At 34.4% G+C, this 24,783-nt stretch overlaps 1 protein-coding gene across 1 annotated transcript in view; it reads left to right on the top strand.

Moving 5' to 3' along the window:
* Positions 1-3,506: 3,506 nt before the first annotated feature.
* Positions 3,507-24,783, top strand: part of LOC129253454 (elongation of very long chain fatty acids protein 7) — a 76,041-nt gene continuing 54,764 nt past the window's right edge. Inside the window, exon 1 of the mRNA XM_054891830.1 lies at positions 3,507-3,869. The gene's annotated coding sequence lies outside the window, so the exon portion shown is untranslated. The remainder of the gene's footprint in view (positions 3,870-24,783) is intronic.

Raw genomic sequence — 24,783 nt, 5'->3', positions numbered from 1 at the left:
CTCCTATACCATTTTTTCTATAGCCACAAGTTGTGCTAGGTCTCCATAAAAGTATATTTAATTTTTTTTTTTTTTGTCACACAGTGTAATATATGATACAATATCATTAGAACAATTTTGACGTTGATGTCATGAGCTGTTTTACAGATCCGAGCAGTGTGAAGTTGGTAACACTTCATATCGTTCACCCTGTAGAAAGGGATAGAATTTGATAATTTTAGCGAACTGAGAGCATATTTAAAGAACAACTTCTGCATGTGTACTCTCGATTGCAAATTGATGGCAGGACCTCCATATAAATGTTGCATATTCTAATCTACAAGTATTTTAAATAATATTCTTCAAAATATACCATGCGAAATAGGTTTCTCGCACACGAATTTTCGCAACGTTTTTTGTTGATAAATTTTCCATTTTATCTTTTTTGACTTTAAGTGCAAATTTCAACCCGGCGCAAGAGCAAATATCAGATACCATAAAAACTAAATTTGTTTGTTTACAAAAGGTCCAATCATATGATCTGAAAATATGTTTTCATGATAGATAATAATTGCTGGCTAAAGTTTCTCCAGCACAAAATGAACGACATTCTTGCACCGAACTGTCACTTAGCTCTTTAAATTTTTGACTGATGGATAATTTTTTGGCGTTCACTTGCAAAAATTAGGAATAAATATTGAACATTTTTTCTTTATGGAATACGGAATATTTTTAGTATTCTTTTTATGAATTCGCTTTGTATATTTAGATGGAATTTCGTGTACGTGTTTGAATTCACTTAATTTTTATCAACACACAAAAATAATTTTAGATTTCACACACACTGCATCGTGGGTGATACACAAAGTATTCACACGAACAAATTTAAGTGATCGATTTTACTTTATCACTACAAATTGTTTGATTGCACACTTTGCATAAATTTGCAGCAATACACCTTCGTGGGTGTCCGCATCTAATAGCTGCATAATAAGTGTTTTAAATATTAACTTACAATAAATCAGTAAATATTGTTTTTACTGCCACCTGAAAACACAACCTGCGTTGGATTGAAGAAGCTAAAGAAAATATAAATTTATTGCTTTAGTTTCTCATTAAAAGTCTTGTCACATTTCCTCAGTAGATCGGCATATAATAGGAATCAAAGACGCAGTCATAAGCTTGAAATGGATTGACCGATCGAAATAAAGTATTTTGTGTTCAAGGTTGAAGAAGCTTGGCCTCTGGAGACAATTTCCTGTAGGACATAGTGGCATCTTGAAGCAGATCTCCCCTTCCTTCTCTGTTCTTCGCACTGATCTCTCCATCCGCAAACTGGGATTTGAGGGTTGTGCTAGGGCTATCTTTCCGAACAGGCAATACTGGAAGGAGGGGAGAGTCGGCACGGATATAGGTACTTCCGTCTTCACTGACGGATCTAGGATGGAATCTGGAGTGCAAGCGGGGGTTTTCTCTAAATCAGCCAGCATTTCGGTCTCCTTTAAACTGTCGGAAACGAGCAACGTTTTCAAGCAGAGGTCTTCGCGATCCTACAGCTGCGATTAAGGACCTGTCGTCGCTGTGCTGCAGCTCTCTTCTGGTGAAATTAGTAGAAAATTTCGCCTCAAAATTCTTTTTTTTTTCTTAGAATTTTATTCCGCGGATTTTTTCCATTTTTTTAAATTCATATATGTAGAAATTATGACATTAATAAACAAAAAAATGTTTGGTTTTTTTGTATTCAGGTCACTGATGCCGATGCTACAATGCCCGCCGACTGCGAAGTCCCGCTGCGACCTTCCTGGAAGAATTGAGTGTACATCCGCCATTTTAAATGATTAAAAAATATATTATTTTAATGTATAAATAAACTGTATGCCAATTTTGAAAAAAATATATTGACTTCTTCATTTTAAATAATTTTAATGAAAATCAGGAAAAATATGGCCGTTTACAGGTATCTGTCCCCTTAAACCAAAAATGGAAGCTTTCACTCAAGGCAATTTTATTCAAGGAGTTACCACCTGCGAACAACAACAATATTTTTTAAACTAGAATAGTCAAGGATGAGAGAAGAGAGGAATGGAATTAATGACAAATAGATAAAATTAGTTTGTCGCGCATTCACAACACAACAACAACTGGCATTTCAAAATTAAAAGCGATTTCCTCTTCCTCCAATTACTCGTCTATATATACGCCTTGCTTTCACTGTATGCATATATCTACCTATATATGTATGTATATATGTCCATATCTCTTTCGATTACTTTATTCTACTGTATACAACAGCAAACGAAATTGCAACAAACATGTGCACAAGTGCGCGCCTGTATAAAAATTATAAACACTTTTGCTACATAAATTTTGTATTTATTCATTGGCTTCAAAACTGTCGCATGTTATCAGAGAAATGCTATTACTTATTACACTTTAGCTCACAATGGAAGTTATTGAACAACGGCCTCTTGGTATGCCATAGTCAGAAGTATATCGGCTATATACAAGCTGTTATAGCTGAGGTTAAGGTGAAATTGTGATTAATATCGTTAGTTTTGAACTCATGCGTACTTGCAGCGCTCATTTAAAAATTGAAAAGCGCCGTGATTAAATTGCGCGGGCACAATTCAATTTTCATTCAAACAATATGATTAAGTTGGAAATAATACGCGCTTGGCACTGATTCCATTGCTGCAATCAGCTCTATGATATTTATTATTTTCTTAATATATATGCATTACATTTACATAAAGTACTGCAGCTCCCATGCACGTTGATTTAAGTTTCCTGTTGTGCCTTTAGTAAAATACACTTTGAATACAGATCACAAATAATTATTTGTCAAAAACCGCTAAAAGAATGCCAAAAAATGGTAAATATGTATATACTTGAGTACTGTGAGTTTCTATTCACACTTGCTTTTGTCACAAACTTACAAAATGGCTTCCGTTTACAATACGAGTAGTATTTGCTACAGTACGAAGCAAAAATTTAGCTTTTGTAAGCAACACATTTTGGGAGGCTATGTGTTGTCATAAGGTAAAAATATTTTCATCCATAACTTGAGGATTCATCAAACACGAAAAATTATACAAATTAGAGGTTGAAGAATTCAATATATATTTTTTTCGTGCATATGAAATTAATTCTAGACACGTTTAGACACGAACCTGTGTCAGTTTCCGTGATTGAAAGCACACAGGGTTGCTAACGGCCGACTATGGTACTTCATTAAAATGGCAACACATTGCATTTAGCATAGCAACAGAACAATGCTACCACATAATTCTAAATGCTTATTTCATTCAAGAGCAGTAGTTACATTTTTACACTCATTTTTGTAACGCAACTGCCAAATGAGCAGACAAATCACATATCCTAATATATTACAACCAAATTATTTCTCAGCATTTCTGTTACACCAGCATTTTTTGAGTTCTTAGAAATAAATTATTTGTTGATATGATTTAGTCTTGTGGCAACTACAGCTACCCTTGCTGACAGATGTCAAGTACACAGTGTGCGTGAGCGTGTAGATGAAGTATTTTGTTCGCGCTGCACGTATTTAACATCAATTTAAAATAAGCTAGTTGCGGCCAATTCCTTCGAGTTCAATTTTAGCCACTGTATAGATCGGTACAATACTAAAATCTATTGCAGTACGCGTTAATTATCAATTTTTGCGGTTTCGGTTTCATTCATTGACAGTTTTCATTCACTTTCGTGTGCATTTCTAGTATACAAGAAAGTAAAAAAAAAACTACCAACGTTATCCGTTAGTTACAACCGCCCCGCCCGCTGCAACATCAGTTACAATTTTATGTGCATCTTATAAAATCTAACAGAACGCTTTTCGACATTATATTCGTTGTGTGGTGATTAGTTGAAGTGTAAGTTAAAATTTTCAACCAAATATTACTCTTGCAAGTGGTTAGTCATCAAATCCGTGAAAGGAAGGTGGATATGGCAATTTTTTCTATAGGCATTTATTGCCGCACCCTCGTGCCTTGGCGGTAGGCTAGGTGTAGCTATGCAAGCGCTGTGAAAATGTGAAATTGGAATTCCACCCATTTTTTGGTTGTCCATTTTTAGTGTTTGTGCAAGAAATTGAATAAAGAATATAGAAGCGAAAAAGAGAGTCGAGCTATATAAAAAGGAGAGAGGTAGAATGTGAGAGGAAATGTAATTGAAAAGGAAACGAAAGCGTCTCACGCTAAAGTGGCGCAGCGTCGCATTTTTGACGTTTATCTTTGATTGTGCTGTGTGTGATATGTATAGAATAGCGGGTAAGATACCAGCGGGACGATATACTTTAATTGGTAGTTAACTGTGTTTTGTTAGCTCATTTGCGATGGTGTTTCGTTTATTAAGCTTTGAAAATCAAGCGATAGTATACTGGTATATGTTTATACATACATAGATTAAATATACATTTAGTTTGATGAAAAAATGACCCTGATATCTTTGCCGCGTGACATGATTTTTAGCTGAATGTCAATGTACCGGCATTTTTTGTTTATTTTCTACTGCAGCCAGTGTTGCCAGAACAACTGGTCTAAATCAGTAGCTAATTAAAATAGCATGTTTAGTTCGTGAATGAGCAGAGAACATATTTATCATACGAGTTAATATATTTAAATATATGATTAATTGATTAAACAATAGGCATTGCATAGGTGAAAAAGCTGAGTACATATACAGTTTACAGAACGTCTGCCAAAAAGAGTCAATCACAGTCAATAGGATTTTCGCGATTTATTTCAATACTCATAATTTGAGAGCAGATTGTAGTTTTTTTAACCGTTCAATAGAGATTAACAAAGAGCACAAATATTACAAATTACAAGAGAAATTCTTCAAGTGATTGAAATTCAAAAGTAACATAAAATAATGCTAATAACTGAAGAGGTTAGGGTTAGAGGCCTGAAAAAATGATGATTTTCAATAATTTTGTTTTTGCTAGTCAATTGCTTTATTTTACAAAACTAAAAACATGTTTCGACTTGACTTGAGCGAAATTTCAAAAAAAAAAAAAATAAATAAATAATTGTAAAAGTTATCGCTGTTTGTGTGGAGCCCGTTTCTCCAGAAGTCCCTTACGGTGATCGTCACAAGTCCTTGGAGATTCACCTAAAATCGATCGGAGAAGAGAAATTAGTTTTATTAATAGATAGTCTGTGCCTGATCGAAGCTTTTCTTTTAATTAACAATATGGCGGCCTCAGAAAATAATTTTCAGATTTTCGAAAAAAACCGACAATTAATTGTTAAAAAAATCGAAATTTTTGAAAAAAAAAATCCTTTAATCACGCACGAGGTTTTTGTTTTTCAAAAGCAGTATAAATTTTATTGAAATCTATCAAGCGGTTTTTAAGTTGCAGTGATCACCAGTTCAAAAAACATAGTTTTGAGAAAAACGGAGCGCCCGAGCGCCCTTTGTTAATTGTTAAATAACTCGAAAAGTATTTGTTGGATTCACTTCAAATTTTCACACAATATTTTTGAGGTATTATGCTTTAAGAAAATGCAAAAAATCCAATTTTTTGAAAATTCTGACTACTCATAACCCCTTAAATAATTTGTTCATCAAAATCTCTGCCAACCTAGTTTTGACCATTATACGAATATTAAATATACATATATGAAAAGCTGTAAGAAAAAAATGTTTCATATATTCGCAAACTTCCTTTGAAAATAAAAAACCATTTTCTAATTAAACATAGGTTTTTATCAGCAAAGTGTTCCCCGGTTTCAGTAGCCTCTCTACTTTATATGCATTTATTTTGAATTTGTTAATATTGCTGGCTCGGAAATAGATACTTAGCATATTTCTGGCATACCGTTGGTAAAATAATCGAAGCATTCATTAATTCTATATTGTGCACGTTATTCACGAAGTTGGTGGTATGTCGTGAGCGTGTTCATGAATATTCATTATTTAATTAAAATGTAATTCTCGCCCAATTAGCTCGGTGAATTTCCAATGTTCAACAGATGAGTTCAATGGAAAGGTTAGAAACGTTTTATGGATGAACATTTATGACTTGAACCTTTTTTGCATTATCTCTTTGTTTAGATTGATTGAATTCTCTACATCCGAGCCTATTTGTGCATATCCTTTGCTGCTGGCCGAACACAAGGTCACTTACACATGTATACGATTTTCTCTTCCGTTTACTCAATGACCACCGATAAAATATAAGTTTTCAAATAAACACCTCTTATTTGAGTTAAGTACTTTGTACTAGGCAAAGCAAAGAATTCGATTTTAATACAATAATTATCCCACCGCAATAATAATAATTGGAACCATGATTTCGTTATGTTAAACAACAGAATTCGCTGGCCCTCTTTAGGATTATGGAACAGACATAAAATTTATATAACTCAAAATTTAATTAAATATGTTCAAAGGCCTAGGTTAAATTATTGTTTATCTCTAAATGAGATTACCAGCAGTCCCGATATCTGGCCTTGGCTTTTAGTCCAATTATATGTCGGTATATGAAGCTTAACAAACTGTTGGGCATAGAATTTAGTTTGCAATTCGATGTATTCAATAACTTTTTATATGTGTTGCCTTCAATGATGCAATAAAAAGGTTTCTGAATATGAATATGGTTTTGTTCAACGCACAATTGAGTCGGCGTCTGATGCAACATCGGCTAAACCAATTATAAAGGAAATTAAATTAAAGTGACTGATGAATAATTTGGCGTTATGTGGCTTTAAGAGGACACTGACTTCGAAAAAAAAAAACATTAAATATGCTGGAGATTAGTGAGATTTTAAGACATTTATAGGCGAAAATCTGAATACTGCAGATGTTTTTTGTTTTTACTTTATTATTTTTCAAATTAACCTAAAGCGGACAGCTCGTCTAGGCAACGAGTTTTTCAATCATTTTTCGCAAAAAACTGAAAGTATTTATTATCTTAAAATAAATTTCATATTAATATTCATGCTTAAGGGAATATACCAAAAGGTTTTTGTAATCAAAAAAAAAAAAAAAAATACAGCTGCTCAAACGTGGCTCCTTTAATTTGCGCCGTAGAAAGTACAGTCTCTTGTAATCGACTGAAAACAACCAGACACAATTTTTTCTTTAAAATAAGTTATTCCTCTTTGCACTTACCTAATTTTAACGAAAAAAAATTAAAATTTGAATGAAAAAAACAAAAAATTACACTTTTTATAACCAAATTGATCAAAACAGTATTTTTAAGTGATAATTAATATACAATTCTATATTATGTACATACAAAGGCCAATATGTTAAAGAATATCTCTGTAAAATGTTAAGTTGATTAATGGTTACTTTTTGAATTATATTCGACAGGGCGGAAAAATACGTATTTCGAGAAAATCGCGAATAAAGTTTTTGTTCATACTCCTCTTTCGTTCGACGCTCATCACTTCAATGACTTTATAGGGACTTTCTTGACTTTCTATTAAGCTTAAAACATTAAAAAGATATTCTTTAGATTGCAAATGTATTTTTAAAGCAAAAAACAAAAAAATGAAAAATTTGAAAGTGCTGGAGGAGCTGCCTCCCTTAAAGGCCAATAATCAGACTTTTATAAGATTTTCTCCTTGATACATTCTTTCAATTTTACTCTGCTATTTATATTAAAATCCGCTCCGGCTAATTACGGTTTTGAATTATTTGTGAAAGTCCAGGGAAGGTTTAAAAAGTGAGTAAATAAGAAAAAAAAGCCAGAAATATAGTAAAAACAATAATTTTTTCCGCATAGAAACTATTCCTACCTGTCAAACATTTGATGTACGTCCCATAGTTCAAAAATCAAATTAAATTTAAAAGTGAATGTAATTAGAACAGTTCTGTTTTTTTTTCATTTGTTTTCGAAATTTGACATTTGATATTGACAACCAACAATTTCTGATCGCAACCATAATATTATACAACCAATAAATATGTCGATCTTTAATTCCTCTAAAAACAAAGGGTGCATGCATTCCTTCTTCCTTTTCTTTGAGATAGTGTTGTTTACCGTTACATGCGGGAAGACTTTCTTTACTTTGTTGATTTCTTGTGATAGCGACACTATTTACCGCTAAGGGTGCGAGAAATTTCTTTATTTTATTTATCTACAATTTATGCCAAGGAGAAGACAACCTGACTTAGGTCGTCGACGGCAATTAAATGTGCGAAGAGCTACCTCATATACTTATCACACTGATGACCAGCGGGGGAGACAGATAATGAAAATTGTCGTATTGGTATGTCGGAATTGCGTTGTAGAGTGAGTGAAAATGAAGTGGATAGGCTTAGAATGCAATGAGTGCGTGCACATCGAACATAACCACAACGAGTACGACACAATAAAATTGAGCGATCTCGCAGACGCAAGCTCATGGAACGAGCAGCATTTCACTACGATCCAGGAATATATTATTGTGCCGACAAATCAATACCAATTGGGGAAATGACAATCATTTGTAAATAATGTAAGGGGGAAATGATTCTAAACACTTCTTGACCAACATTTAAGAATATAATAATCTATTTAGCCTTGAGGCGGTACGAAGTTTACCGGGTCGGTTATATATATGGGGCATTCTTCGCCAACCGGACACCCCCATCTGCCCAGAACAGTTGTTATAAAAAAAATTTTTCCCTATGCCGAAATAAAAGCTTATGTCATGTACTTTAATTTGTCATGTGGCACTTTTTAAATATTCAAGATGGACGACGAATATTGACAAATATGTTGGAAAACACCAAAAAAAATGTAGTAATTTGTTAAGAAAAGTAGAGAGAGAGATTCTGGTGCAACGTTCGACTGTTTCATTAACAGCACTAGTTCTTGATGTATTTCACATGTCAAACGGTACAGAAATAATTTGAACAAATTATAGAAAATTCTAAACGAATAAACTATTAAAAATAAATCTGTCAAACAGTTCTTTTAGCATCTGTTGTCGATATCGCTAAACTTCGTAAAACATTGTTTAACAGTTTTATTGACAGCACAAGTTCTGTATATGTCTTAATCGTTAAACTGTCTGGAGATTATTATAAAAAATTCTGAAAGAATAAATTAATATCTAATACCTGTCAAACAGTTCTTTTCAGAACTATTATCGCCTAAAAAATGTCGGGGAAAATCGAGAAGAGATCGATGCATTAATCCCTTTAGAAAAGTAGGTCCATCTTGAATATTTAAAAAGTGCCACATGACAAATTAAAGTACATGACATAAGCTTTTATTTCGGCATAGGGAAACATTTTTTTTATAAAAACTGTTCTGGGCAGATGGGGGTGTCCGGTTGGCGAAGAATGCCCCATATATATAATTGGCGCGCACACCATTCTTAGGTGGCAGATATTTTTATGAATTGCAGAAAAACACTCGGAGGTTTGCCATTGCCTTTCTTATTTGTGGAATACACTGGACCCTTTTCCATATTAATATCCCTTGCAGTGACACAAGAAATCAACTTTCACTTAGCCTATTGTTTTCGCGCTCGTTTAAGTTTTTCTTCGTCATTCTTAAACCCCCTCCACCGCTTTGTAGTTTCAAACTTCTGTTAGGCATCTAAATATAAAAAAAATACATTTATCAAGTGAACTTTGGTTTATTTAGTTGCTTTATTAGTACTTACTTAACAACAAACGACAAACTTAAAAGGTTTATATAATTTTTATTATGTCGAAGTGAAAAAAGAAATTAGATGAATACTTTTATTTGACAATTATCTTGGTTTCAGAGTTTATTTTGAAGCACCTGCCACTGCTATTTGATAATTAATTATGATCACAAGTTATTAACCTTAAGCATTCGTGTACTTGCAAAGTAGGGGGCATTTCTTACTCGCAACAATTTACCAGCAACAAAAACTGTTAACAAAAAGCGCATTCAAATTTGTACAAATAAACGAATTGTCCTTCAAAAGTTTTCAAAATTGAAATAAACAAATTAAATATGCAAGAAATAAGTAAATATTCCATTTGTCAAGTTCTTGCAGTAATTTTCCTAAAAACACCAAATGCGCATTGCTCTATTTTACATTTTCGTATGTAAGCAAGAAGTCAATCAGCTGTAGGTGAATTTGCATATTTGGCGCCCGAGTTCACGTACTATTTTGGATATTTTTCTCTTCTCTTTGCGAGCGAACATTTGACAATTCATCAGAATTTTGTTGGCACGAAATGTGTTAATGAAAACGTAAGCGATTATAGCGCTGTAGAAAATTTTTAATCTCGTATGGAATATGCAATAAGATTTTCGGTTGTCATTGTTGGCTTACTGCCAATAACAAAATATAGCGAAAAAGCCTTAAAAATTAAGAACAATTAATTACGAGTCCATTATTTGTATTGCTTGCAAATATTTGAACGTTATCAGCATATTCACTTTTTATGGAATGTTGCAAGGAGGAAATACCATCAATAACATTTCAAAGAAAATCTAAGGATTAGGACGGATGAAAAAAGATAGACGTGTATAGACTATGTATAAATTCATCATCAATCACAAACTTAAACTGACAGAAATCGAAAAAATGTTGACTAAAAAGTGCGTAAAGGTTTGAATGTTAAGGAACGAATATTAAAAAAAATATCAATAGCGTGAAATTTATTTATATAGTAGAAAAATTTTATTATTATTTTACGCCGTTTAAACTTGATATCATTTATTTCTTTTGTTTTTAAATTTTTAGTGTGCGCTTACAATTTGTGGAATCGAGATGGAGTGAGATTTTGAGAGTCTAGAGCTCGAAAATTTAGGGTATTTTCCGCCTTTTTTTTACAATAAAAAAATGAAAAACGATAAATAAATTTTTTAGGCTTTTTATTTAACTTCTTTTACATACAAAAATGGATTTTTTTTTTAATTTTAATAATGTAAAAAATGGCGCTGAAGTTGTCCCTCCAGAAAAATGTTACCTTTACGGTGTTGTCTATTTTTGCTCTTCTATTTATCTGAAACACAAAAACCAAAAAAAGGATTAATCAGTATGACTGTAGCTATGCCCCGTTGGTTGGTTGGTTTGTTAGAGTGGTGATTCAGCCAGAATCCAACTAGCGCTTCCGCACCATTTTGTTGCCACATCCTCGTTACCTATGCCCCGTACTAGAATAAAAAAAAATTGACAAAATGGCGCGGTTTTGAATTTTACACTCTAAAATCGTTTTTTTTTCAGATTTTTTAATCAAAAAATACGAAATAATAGAAATAATAATATGATTCTAGTACCATATCAAAATTTCAGACGATAGTGTGTTTTGACAGCACCAGGCCGCAGATACATGAGTTTACAGTTTGAGGTACAGGAGCGCGCTGGCCGCTCTCTACTTAGTTAATGGGCTGTGGAAGCTAAAATATTGGGAATTTCCGCATGAATATTTTACAGTATATTCTTAAGATACTATACTTTCGAAATAACGAAAAAACAAAAAATCGATTTTTTGAAATTTCTAGTCCGGGTCCCCTTAAGCAGACAAATTGCGTAGTACATAGACACTTTTTTGAATTAAAAACTACTGCATTTTATTTTAGAATTAAAATTATTTAATTCATTAAAATTAGTGCTACGAAAATTTTACGAAGCATGCTGCCCATTTTCGATTGCAATCACATCATAAAATTTAAGTTTAGTTTTACTAAACCCTAGAACAAGAATTTGAAGCAACTTATTCAATAAGTGATGCAAATAAGAGTTTATATAAAATTAATAGATTTGCATTTTTCAAGCTTAGAGAGAGTGGTTAGAGGGAGGAGAAGTGGATAACGAGTATAACCACTTTTCTACGAGTATGGAACATCCAGCTGTTCGTTGCATAAGCCTAATGAGGGATGGAGATTTTCTGAATAGCATTCACTTAGGGGGGGGAGCCTGGTTTATGAGATCTAAAAGTTGCATCTTCTTGCGATTTTCTTTTTTTTAAGAAAAAAATTAATTTAGCACTGCAAAGTTTTTTCTATCTTTTAATGAACATTTAAAAAGTATAACAAATTTTTGTACTGGTTAAAATAAGTTGGAAAAAATGTTTAACATAGAAATTAGTAGAGCGCTGCAACGCTGGAGTTTCCAACTGGCGTACAAGATACAGCTCGTAATTTTATCTAAAGCAAAAAATTCAAATGGATTTCTAGTTATCATGATTTTTTATTCTAGAGGAACTAAGAAAACTGAGAGAAATTCCAAAATTTCAACTTTTTGGAGGTTTTAAAGAAAAAAAATGCCTTTCTATAAAAAAAAAATTCACTTCAACTTGGTATAAAAATCTTGAAAATTTTTTTTTTATCTATTTTGTTAGTTCAAATAGAAGAGAATTTAATACTGAAGGGAACAAGCTATGATTCGTTTCAAAAGGTTCATTCGTTTTTTTTCATTCATGTACGCCAATTCCAAGAAATCATAAAAATGAAAAGTCGCGAAAAGAAGATAAAGTTTGTACTATAGCTGTCCGGTCACAGCGTAACTACCTAACGCTCGCCTACCTTTGGCTTTGTATCTACGGAAATAGTAGGATTAGGCTCTGTAACTTTGTGTGAATATTCTGAAATATATTAAGAATCGCTTAAAACGAAAAAAAAAAAATTGTTTTTTTGACCTTATAAACCAGGCTCCCCCCTATATTTGTGTGAGCCTTGTGGTTTGCGGACTCTATGGAACGAGCTTTGTCTATATGTGGAAGAACGTGGTTGTTGTTGTTGTTGCGATACAATATTCAGAACGTAATTGAGCCAGTAATCCATAAGTTTAAAATGACTTATGCATCCGAGCCTGGGCCCGGGCCTGCCGTCTTTGACACCAGGCTGGCAAGACGTAGGAATTTGTTCCTCCCTGATGGAAGGTTATACCGCCTTGTCTCGGACGACAAAGTCTCGTTAGTGAAAATAGGGGGTACCAAGTTCCGAGCAAGAAAACTAGGACAGTGGATGAAGGTTGTCGTTTGGAGAGAAGTTGCTGTGTTAGAATTAAAGTTATTCGCATCACTTTCCGATTAACTAACCCCCCATGTTCCACCTAGGAGCCACGGAAAAATATTGAGCCAAAATTACGCGGGTCTCACGAGACAGCTGAAGCTTTTCGCCTGCAAAGGGCTGTGTTTGGACTCTGATAATGGCATTCGGGGGTCGTGAGCTTAGGAAAGTGGTAACAGACTCTCGTTGATTGTCGTTTAATGTCTCTGCATACTGTCCGATCTAGTGAATCGGTTATGAAGTGTAGAGTTGTATGGTATTGAGAATATCTTTGTTTTTGATAAGTGTAGGCGCATATGGAAAGGTGAATGAAAATATAAGTCCTTAGCATAAATCATTCCTAAGCTTGTGAGATAAGCAGGTTAAAAGAAAACCCAATCTAAATAAATTACTCGTAAATGCATTGGATTTTTCATAGTGTCCACTTATAAAGTTATGAGCGTATTTAAAGTTCTTTCATGAAAAATACGCCTCAAAATATTTGCTCTAAGAGATTAGTGCAAACAATTTAATTGATTTACTTTATAATTTCACAGTGATTACGTATTTCTAATACTTAAAGAGCACAAATATTATTTTTTGATTTCAATTCGAAGCAAAGCCAGCATTGCACTATTGTGACTTTTGTAACTTGTCATTCGAATTGATCAACTAATCACTTCAGAATTTCTGACCCTTCAAACAAAAGGTGAGTCGATTATATAAGGTTCCCTGCTCAGTTATTTACGGCTTGGCAAATAAAATTTCAGTACGTTGTACAATCAAGTTTTGTCAACGGATAGAAAAATAATATCCGGTAGTGGTTTTAAATAGTAAACAAAATGTGTATATGTAGGTATGTATTTTTAATAATATTTACTAAAAATTGGCAGGTGTGGCATCAAGTTGCAGTTTGATGCAAAAATAAATATTTATTCGCTAATTTCGCAGTTGATCAAGAAGGTGCAGCCTTTGGTGAAATTGCATGTTGTTTATTTAATAAACTATAAATTAAGTACACCTTAAAGATTGATTCTATTTGTTATTAAAAACTGCTTTGTGATATGCAAATTGGCTTAATAAAAAGTAAACTCCTAAAATATTATATAACATTAAGAAGTGTTGTGTTTTTCTTCACGTACCGCCGCAGTCCATAAATTTGCGTCAGTTGCGTGTAATTAAGGATTCCTTGCGCGCACATGAACTGGCTGGACACACCTTGGGGGTTTTTACTTCTTCATGCTACATAACATATGTATGTATGTGCATACCTATATCCGCTTCGCTAGCAAATAAGTTGGTGTCACGCAGTGAATCCAGACAATTCAGTAATTCGTTAGAACAAAGCTATTGGGTAGTCTAAAAAGTTCGCTAACATATTTGCAGGTATATAACTTTTAATTCTAGTTAGTTGTAGCGGTTGTCCACTATGGGACACACTCAAGCTCATGGCACTTTGTGGTAAACTCGAGTTACTCGATTGTAATATTCAGGAGGTTTCAATAAGGGAATAACACAACTTTTGCAGAGCTCAACCGGAGAAATTTCGATGCTTCAAATTGTCAACAAGCTTCACTTCTTGAGCTAATTTTATCTTGTAAGGGCCAATATCATTGCGCGAAATTTGCCACAATGTGAGCATATATGTACCTATGTTCTCAGTTCCTGTGGGCGGAGTGGAATCTACTGAACGAAACCCGTTATTTTCGGTACTTTGATGCGCTAGTAATTTGTAGTCTAGTAGTCTGATTTGCAATGAAAAATTTATTATTGAATTTATTGCCTGGAATACCACAAATGCAGGTGCAGTGTGGTGGAATGATAATTATGACTGAAAATGGGCGTACGCGCTTTTGAAGCTGTCTCCACTCTGAATTTCAGTAGTAATCATATCCAATTTTGACGTTTTCACATTCCAGATCATCCAGATCAAGCCTCGCTTGTATTTCAATGCAAAATATAGCAATCTGGCACGTTTGCTGCATCCAACCAAGCGGTAGCCTAAGATTTTTCTAAGGGAACTGGTCTACATGAGATACTGTGATGAGCAGAGGCCACAAAATAAGTTATCTAATCTAATCCAATAACAATCTGGGATGTAATACCGTACAGCAAAACCGTATACATATGGCCAACCCCTATATATTCTGAAAGATCCTTGTAAATATTATATAACCCCTAATTATACTTTATTCAGTCTTTCTCGATCAATTTGCAGCAGATGTAGAAGTAAATATCTACTGCGACAACTGTGCGGAAATCAGGACCTTGAGTTCTTTCATTTTGGGCTCGGAACTGATAGGGGAACCCCTGACCTCACTTTCGATTGCATCCGAGTTCTTTGATATTAGGCTCATCTCGGTGAATGGTTACAGTGGCTTGCAGAAAACTTCTAAGTAATTAAGTTAGCTAGACCTGCGTCCTGTGAGATAATTTCCTCGCGAAGTGAGAGGAACTACTTGTGGTCTACTTCTGGAAACGTCTTCGCGGCAACTCTGGCAAGTACATAAACTTGTAAGATCGCCTGATCCTTCTGCCCACGGATGCATTAGAGGCGCTCGAGGGATTTACCCTTACATGACATTGTCTACGAGATATGCAGGTTGTGAGACTCGGCATTACTTCGAGCTCTTTTTGCGTCAGCTGCATGAGGTGGAATCAACTCAGCGTATTGTTATTGTAACAGCATAAACTTTCACCATAAATATTTAGGGATTGCTGCTGAAGTGGCAGTTCTGGGCCGGATATAAATTCGTTCCACTAACGTAAAACCGACCTTAGACTTTCTGCTATCGACGCGCTATGATTTCGGCATCTTGGCTCTCCCTTCTTTGCTACGCCTACTGATATAGCAGACTTTGATATTAGCCCCCCTATGAACTTCATTAGCAGCATGAAGCGGTTAGCACAACTGTAATTTTGTCGTTGTTCGGTCGTCACCCACAAATCCACCCCACAAAGTTGTTAAAGATAAATCTCACTCTAGTCGACCGATCACTGAAAAAATTAATAAATAATTGAGGAGACAACAATTGAGGAAGACCGAAACTTAAATATACAAGACTTGGAAACTAAACTTCCATCATAGTTAGGAACCATTTGCAAAAATTTCGATGTAATAAGAAACTAGAATTAAAAAAGAAAATAAAAAACGAATTAAATGTGAAAAATTGAATGAACCGACGTTTCACTTGGATTTTTAACGTGAAGGACTATTGGTATTAAGAAGTGAATCAAACAACACAATAATGTATAAGTAAATAAAATCCATGGACGAATCCAAAATGGTATCAAAATCGAAGTTATCGTCAAGGGAGGTAGTTTTGTGGGAACGGAAGGATATTTATTATTGCGAGCTGTTACTGCCTGATCACACAATCATTTTTGATCCATACTACTCATAACTGGTGAGACTAGAATAAACAATTCGATTCTAGCGACGAGAATTGCTCATAAGGAATTGCGTCGTGTGCATTATGACAACCGCAGATCACTTACAAAAGCTGCAAAATCTGATAGCCGGGAAATTCTTATGCATTCGCCATATATTTCAGTTCACAGACTTTCGCTTTTTTCAATTTCTGCAAAACTCTTATTGGTGTAATGTTGAATTTAATCGAAGTCGGCCAAAAGTATTTGTACCAAATTTTTTCTCCGAAAACTTAGCAGCTCTGCACAGATGATTGAATAGTTAGCTCCATCTGGAAAATGAAAAAAGTTCATTGATAAAAATGTCACATATTTGCTTTTATTAAGTTTATTAAAAAAAGTCTTGTTACCCAAATTCTTAGATTACCCTATAAGTATCAATGCTAAATTGCATGCCATGGCAAGACATGTGTTAGATGAGAGTGCATGTTGTGTCGAAATTTGCATAAAATCTCTTTACCTACACTGGGAGATTTCTTATCTTTGAGGCTTGGCAGTAAATTTAAATAAAATTTTTTTTTTATCTTACTTTGCGCACACACATACGCAGGATAAGCACTTATTGGCGCAGATAAGATAGCGTTGGACTGGGTCTGTACAACTGACTAATTAAATTTGTGTGTATGTGTGCAGAGTAGGCACGTCATTTGCGTTGTCCACTTTTACTTAATCTCAATTGAATGCACCTAAAAAATGTAGCCTCTCTCCTACATTTCTGCTATTATTCTGCGTTCCATATATGCATTATATATATTTATACACTTGTATCTACACATAGTCACCCAGCCAAATTAAGAAACGTGTCAGCGGCGCATCGATTATATATTTTGGCTTCTAAATATGTGACAGCCGAAAAGATACAAGCACAAAATATACAAAAAGGCAACAAAGTATTCTTGTTAAAGTAAATAGGTATGAAAATGTATAATGAATGCAAGCTAAATTCATTCAGTACCGAAGTACAGGGCACCGACTCTATACAAATTGTTGACGAAAATAGGCGCGTTCCTGCGACAGTTGGTTCTATGTTACCGGAACGAGACGGACTTAAATCAGGCTAAGAGTTTCTATTTTACTTTGTTTTCATAGAAACTTAGAGGTCGTTACTCAGCACGACGTCAACCAGAAACACCGATTTTTTTCATATATCACCAACATAATCCTTGTTTTTTTGTACACCTCAAGTGACGTCAATCCATCAGCTGATTCTGCCAAATTCGCTGAGAGCCGAATAATGGTCTGTTAAAGAGCTCACCTTTCACATCTTTTCACCATGGAGTTTGGCTATATGAAGCAAAATTGTGAAAATAACTTCGGCTGCCACGGCATAGGGTATTCGGCAGCAGAAATGTGCTTGCCTATTTTACACGTATTCACACCTTCGTTCAATCATTTTTGTCCAGACGGTAACAAAGTAACATAATGGTTGCATTCTTTTCACCATGGGGTAAATTGGTAAAATGTAAAATTATGTCTACCGGCTAACAGAGCTTTAAGCACTGCCAATTTAGCAGCATTCTTTAAAAATTTATGTTTAAATGGGCGGTGCAATAAACCTGCATATTTTATAATGAGTTTGCGGAGAGTGGCATAATATTTGCTTTCACTTAATGAAAAAATCAAATGAGCATTACAAATTGTTTCTACAGACTTAAGGGTGGCCATTGACTTATGTAGCATTGGCAAAACAATGGGCGCTAGAGGTCTAAGTGAGATCTTTTTGCAGATCAGCAGCACTAACCTAAACTAAGGTGTTCCACTCCTCTGGAAACAAATGTTTTTGTTTTTGTTATGTTTTAAAAACATACCAAATATGAAATTCAAAAGGAATGAGTGATAGAAAAAGTGTTTACATTTATTTTTGAATTAACATGAAAAAATTTAGATTCTTTCAGGTTTCACAACTTTCATTCAAAATACCAAATACGGCTCTCATCAATTATCAATAAAAAATGGCATCATTTAAATATCCACCATGAGCACGTCTGTAGGTAAAATCCGCCAAACAGTCGATTCATGAATGCCTAATTGTTGAGAACGTCACGATAACATTGTTGAAGGTTAATCAGCATTGATTTGGGCTATCATAGTAAAATTTTCAACATCTAGTTTTTGGTCTGCCAGTCCTTTAACTATTCTCTTCAGAACCAGTTTCTGGACATTTTTTCACCAACGTTTGAATTATCGACTCATTCGGACGATTATTTCACCAAAAAAATTACGAATTTTCCGATGTTTTTCGCTTAAAGTCGAACATTTTCATAATCCCTTTCAATAATTTTAACGCGTTGTTCTATCGTGTAAAAATGCACATCTGTTTACTTGCCAAATGTCTAAGATGGCATACAAAAAGGTACGGTCTAGAAATTATTCACTACTGGCATCTCGGCGCCACTTTTGAAGGACCCTTTAGCATATGAGGTCTTACCCAATTACATGCATATGTTATAGAGTTCGCAATTATCATCATCCTCATTAGCACTGCAGTCTTTTGCAAATCAATGCTTCCTCTGGGTCGGTATCTTTTGATGGTATCAGTTATCCGAGGTTGCTGTTGTGGGTTTGGACAATGAATACTGGCATACAACCTTAGGACCAGTTCCTTCTAGGAGAACCAGATCATCCACTTCTTTTGTTCCCTTTCCTTCAACTGGGGTTTTCCACTTTAGAAGGTACCCGGTTACTTTCACCGCTAGAAGAATTCAAGTTGGAAAATTAGCAGTAAGAGGTGATATACACCATGTCTCAAGATCAGTATTCAAGTTGCACAATACTGGCCTTTATGGAACCAAGTGAAGTTCGCAATAGTGCCCATTTTAAAAATCGATATTTGATGACTTCTAAAAATGAAAAAAATTGGAGTTTTTTTCGGAAAAGAAACCTTGTATTAATTTTTTTTCTGTACCATTGTTGATTTTAATATTTTTTTGTTTCACTTTTTCAAACAAATTTTTTTAATTGATCAAAATCTATCTTGTTATCTTCAAAAAGAGTTTTAAATTGTTTAATGTAACTGTATTTAAATATATATATATTTTTTTTAACAATTTTCATTAAGTATTAGTGCAAATAAGTGGTATGGAGTGCCGCAATATTGACAAAAATTAACTCGCAAGGTAAACAATACGGTTTTTTCTCAAATTGTTTATTTATTTAATTTCAGAATGACACCAAATATGCTGGAGTTCTCCATTTTGAAATTTTGAATTTTAGCCCACGCATTCGCGCGAAGTCCCCAACAGTTCTCTTGCTGTTCAGAATCACATGATCATCCACCAAATTGATTGCTACTTTACTTAGATATTTTATAACATAATATTTCGCACGAGATTAGCATTTTTTGGGGAATTTCATATTCACAGTTTGAAGCGTGCAAAGAATCACAACATTTTTTTTGATTGTTGCTAATAAATATGCCAATTAAGGAAACTTATCAAGCCTGAGCAGTTAGAAGCGCTCTGCCAAGTGTTTGCATACGGCACACGCTTAGCATTCGTAGTTATTACTATTTTCGGTTTCATACTCGTGTTTCGGTTGAAATATTTTTCGATATTAGTTTAGAAATATATTAAGTTGTTGGGTGACTTTGGTATGCTGGAATGATGTTCTAAAAGCCTACCAAAAAGGTCATTGTACCGTGGCTTTCTAATTCGTCGATCGATCGTCATCAATGGAATGCTGTTACAGTGACACATTTTATTTTTAAGCTATAATCGAAATTAGAATTGACACAAAGTGTAGTCCACTTCACGCATTCCTATGGTTGTTTTTTCTTGTGTTTTTGCTGAGCTGTGCGTCTTGGCACTTCTTGTTTCCTGCTATAGTTGTCGCAGGTAATACAGCTATAGCCGTGTTTCATGAATTTATTTTGCGCTCATGTGGTTTTTGCTTTGTTTTATTGCATTTTTTTAATCACCTCGCAATTCGTGTTCGTGCAAGTGCCTAAGTATTATGTGATTAATTTCTGCCTTTTCGTACTTATTATCGTGATTTGTTATCTTCTTTATTGGCTCATTATTCAATTTCTACAAAAACTGTTGATATAATTTTCCACAAATCAACTTAAGAACCTATGTGTCGCGTCAGCTTGTAGAACGTGATTGGCACGGTTTTTGTTTTTTTTTTTTTAAATCCAATTTACGCTTTCGCACAGCAATGGAACATAAATTGCTGTTGTCGTTGCTCTTGTGTAGTTTGGCTTCGCGAATTCTGAAGTGAATAATTAACTAAAAGAGAATATAAAACTGAAGATCAAATTAGGCTTTTTTTATTTCTATTGTCGTAATTTCACTTAGCAATCGCCACAATGTTTTTCGTTATTTTGATCACGTACGTGAGTTCACCTCCTGGGAGAGCTAAATAACGCAAGGTGAAATTCTTTCGCCAGGAATTGTCAATTTTCTTGTGTTGTAACTGTTGCTATTAAATTTTACGGCTTTTAGTATTAAAATATAAAGTTTTGTTTGTTTGTAAATATACGATCGTTTTTCGTCATAAAAATTGCGATGCTGTTTTGAATACAAATTAAATATACCATAAAAAATTAAGAAAAAGTATTGGTGAAAATACAAATAAATTAAATTAAGCTCAAATAAAATTTACGTAACTTAAGCATAGTACTAAATTCGGGTTGACGTGAAATAGCTGTCAAATCCAAACAAATTACGTTGCCGTGAAATATGCGTGAAATTTCGTAGGTGACTCACGTTGAAGTAGTACATAGTTCTCGCCGTGAAAACCCCAGTGCAACATGCCAGCAGCATGATGCCAGATACATGACACTAGCAACATGATGCCAGGAACATGATGCCCGCAACATTTTTTCACACCTATTTTAAATGCACATGTCATGTAATTTGAAATTGAGCGAAAACTGGCAGTTCGTTTGCGATGGAAGTGCCTGAGTTCTAATACTCCGAAGTTATGGCATTTTTGGGCGAAACATCCTTGCAAAGACTGTAAGTAAATCGGCTTTATATTTTTTGTGTCAATGTGTGTACTAATTTGTTTGAAAACACTTTCTTACCAAAGTTCGCCAATTACTTCTGGTTCGATGCTCATAAATTTGACGATTCTTTTCATTTGACAATAATGTTGCTAGCAACATTGCACGGTTGTGAATATCGTACTAGTCTTTAAGTGTAAAAAAAAAAAATATATTTAAAAAATTAGTAAATTCCCATGAATTCAGGTTTAGAGGGGTTTTGGCGTTGCTAAATTCGAATCTGAAATCAAAGTAACTAAAAGCAAAATCCAATATTGTCCCTAAAATTTAAAGAAATGTGTTAAATTTGAAGCATATTTATTAACTTTTCTTAGTATTGTGCACTATTCGGTTTTATAAGTTGCTTTTTTGACTTTTTAAATAAGAATACTTTTGAATCATCATATTATCAGACAGAAAAGCAAATATCAACGAACAATAGCAAGGCAAACAGTCAAAAGCGAGACTTTGTTGGAAACCAAATATTTGCATAAAATATTTTAACTTTGATTACTCTTTAAAAGTTTATTACAAAATACATAACAAGAAATTGTATTGCAAAGAAACATTGGGGGTTTTTTTCCGAGGAGAATGGTGCTTACTTTTAGCAACACTTCTAAAAATTCAATGCAAATAAAAATCAAACGCAATTTTCGAGCCACTTGAAACTTGCACTCTGTGGATTACGAAACTGCATACTCGAAATTATTCCGGAATTCTGATTAAAAAATTTGAGACTTCATCAAGGTTCGCCTATTTTTTATAAATTTTGTACAGCGTTTGAAGCTTTCCATTATAGGGTTTTTGTTGTAGTATAAATTATATTTTTATAGAAAATAATTGAAATTACTAATATTTGGTGCACACTTTCTTTTGAGCCTGACAGTATATTCATATATTTCTTAAGCTTTATCAGCCTTCTCTAGTCTTAACAAATTTAAAGTAGATTCCCTTTCGATCTTGAAATATAAATTGTCTCTCGTGACATATTTTATGGCTATTTTATTATAATTTCGATAGTAAATTAATTTATTCTTCTCATTGAATGGAGAATAACTGGTTTTATGTTTATGTTTATTTGTACTTGGATATTAGCTTTGTTATATTTTCTATCCCATTCATTTTTCCATGCCAGTACTTCATACACTTTCCCTGAAAAAATGCCTTATTTTCTAAGCCCTTCTTTTCCAACTTGAATATTTTCTCTATTGAAAATCCACTGAAGCGCAAGTTGACAGCCCACTTACATTCAGCACAGTTACTATTGTATAAATGTGTGCCTAGACATACATATGCATTTTGTTTCTTCGATAAACTTTTTGATTGGGTTCAAGGTCCAAAGCATATCTGTATGCCTACATAGTAGATGTATTAGCGGTAACATAATTATCACCTTCCGTATTCGTAGTTATCACTATTATTACCTCGTGACGGGGCAAACGACGACGACGGCGACATCGAAAAGACCAACGACGACGGGGACCATGACTAATCATTAAAGTAACCGCAGTATGGCATCATAAACAGGATTGCAAAGTTTGCAGCGTCCCACCAACAAGTCAACGGATAACGTCAACAACATTCTCTTCGCCAATGTGGCTTGGTAATTTCCACTTGTTGCCTTGACTTGCTGGCGGCGAATGCAGCGCCGTGGTATTTTTCCCACACGCAATTTTATGAGGTTCAATTAAAGGGGGAAAAAAGATGAATGAAAGCAACAAGTGACAGATTGAAAGGCCGAATACCTATATTGTTGCATGGCTGTATGTGTATGTGTGTGTGTGTGTGTATGCGTGTGTTTAAATAGCGCTCGCTTTCTTTGGCAGCAGCTTAATAATATTGAACAACGTCGAACAACAACAAGAATAAAAAAAGAGAAATCTGAAGGCAAATCGCGTGTAACTTGTATATACCTATACTCACATACATACATACTATATGTACATACACCGTACACCTGTCTCTGTATGCGTCTTTGTGTGCATTATTTGTACATAAGGCCGCGCGAGGCGAACTCCCTAATTAATTTCGCATACCCTTTTGCTGTTCGCTATTTGCTGTGCCACTGATTCGTTGGCGTCGGAATTCACTCACAGTCTGTATGACTGACTGACTGATTGACGTTTGAACGAGGGAACTCGAACAAACGATTGCGTAGCCGCATTTTTCGCCTTTCTTAGTAGCCCTACCCCACCGCCCTGCGTTTTGTTAGTCGTTCGTCGTCACTCACACTGGTCACTCGCTTCGAAAAAATTGGTGGGCCAGAGCGGCTCGAAGCCACCGGTACGAGCCGAACAATGCGCACGCGTGTGTTCACCAAATGCTAAACGCTGTCCGTGTACGTGTAAGTGTTTACACGCATGTGCTTGTGTCAACAAACATTTCACGTCTTCTTCGTTGCGACTTTCCGCCTTAATAGAGCAACTAAAAGCGCCTTAAAAGCATATGTAGCGGTATATAATGTAAGGGAAATGATAAAACCTGTTAAAATTCGAAGGTGTATACCCAAAAATAAATAATAATTCCATAATTGTAATTGAAAAAAAAGCAAATTTGTTGCTACACATTGATTTCGTTAGTTTATTGTTGTCAACGCTCAATACGCTCACTGATACCCCTGCTGCTTGCTGGCCCCTTTCAAATAAAAACCGTACTACATTTCACGATCATTCGACATTTGGATGGCACAACACTAAAAAAATTGTATTACTAACAAACTGCGTTGGTGTCTGTGTTGGTCATTGTTATTATTTTTCAAGCTGGGCTCACGTTAAAAATCGAAAAAAGGTATCGACATGCAATCAACCGACAGACCGATTCACCGCCCAGGCCATTGTCACTGTTTACCCAAATCAATGGAATGGAATTCCAATAATTTGTTGTTGTTGGTGTTGTACATACGCCAGCACTTTTTGCGTGCACGTCGAAAAATCAAAAAATTGTTTGTGGATGTACATGTATATGTGAGGTTGCCTCCTCTTTTCGTTGCCTTTTAATTTCCTCATTTCTTCTTATTGCTGCAGCGCTTCACTGCTTTTAAACATTTTTTTACACTCTTTTTTACACTAATTCGGTTAAATTTTGTTGCATGCAATGCACTAAGAATGAGTACCCATTAGATTCGTGACTTTAATAAAAGCTACGTAAATATATTAAATATTAAAATAAAAATACTTCCTTTTAATTTTTTATAATATAAATTAATTTTATCCTGCGTCTGTTACAATTTGCTCTAATAGATTTTAAATGCAGGTATGCCTAATTCTCGGTGTAATATATCAATAAACGCTGTACTGTAAAGTATCAGTCTCTTATTTCTTATTTCTTCTTATTCCCTGAATAGAATATACCCATTTCCGCAATTTGATTGGAAATTATATGTGGCTGCGTAGATTGGATATCATTATTTCTTATGGTCTGTAGAGGAATGGGACTGACACTTTGTATTACTGTGCTT

This window comes from Anastrepha obliqua, chromosome 1 (assembly GCF_027943255.1).
Source record: "Anastrepha obliqua isolate idAnaObli1 chromosome 1, idAnaObli1_1.0, whole genome shotgun sequence".
Taxonomy (NCBI): Eukaryota; Metazoa; Arthropoda; class Insecta; order Diptera; family Tephritidae; genus Anastrepha; species Anastrepha obliqua.
This window is presented reverse-complemented; position numbering and strand designations above follow the sequence as displayed.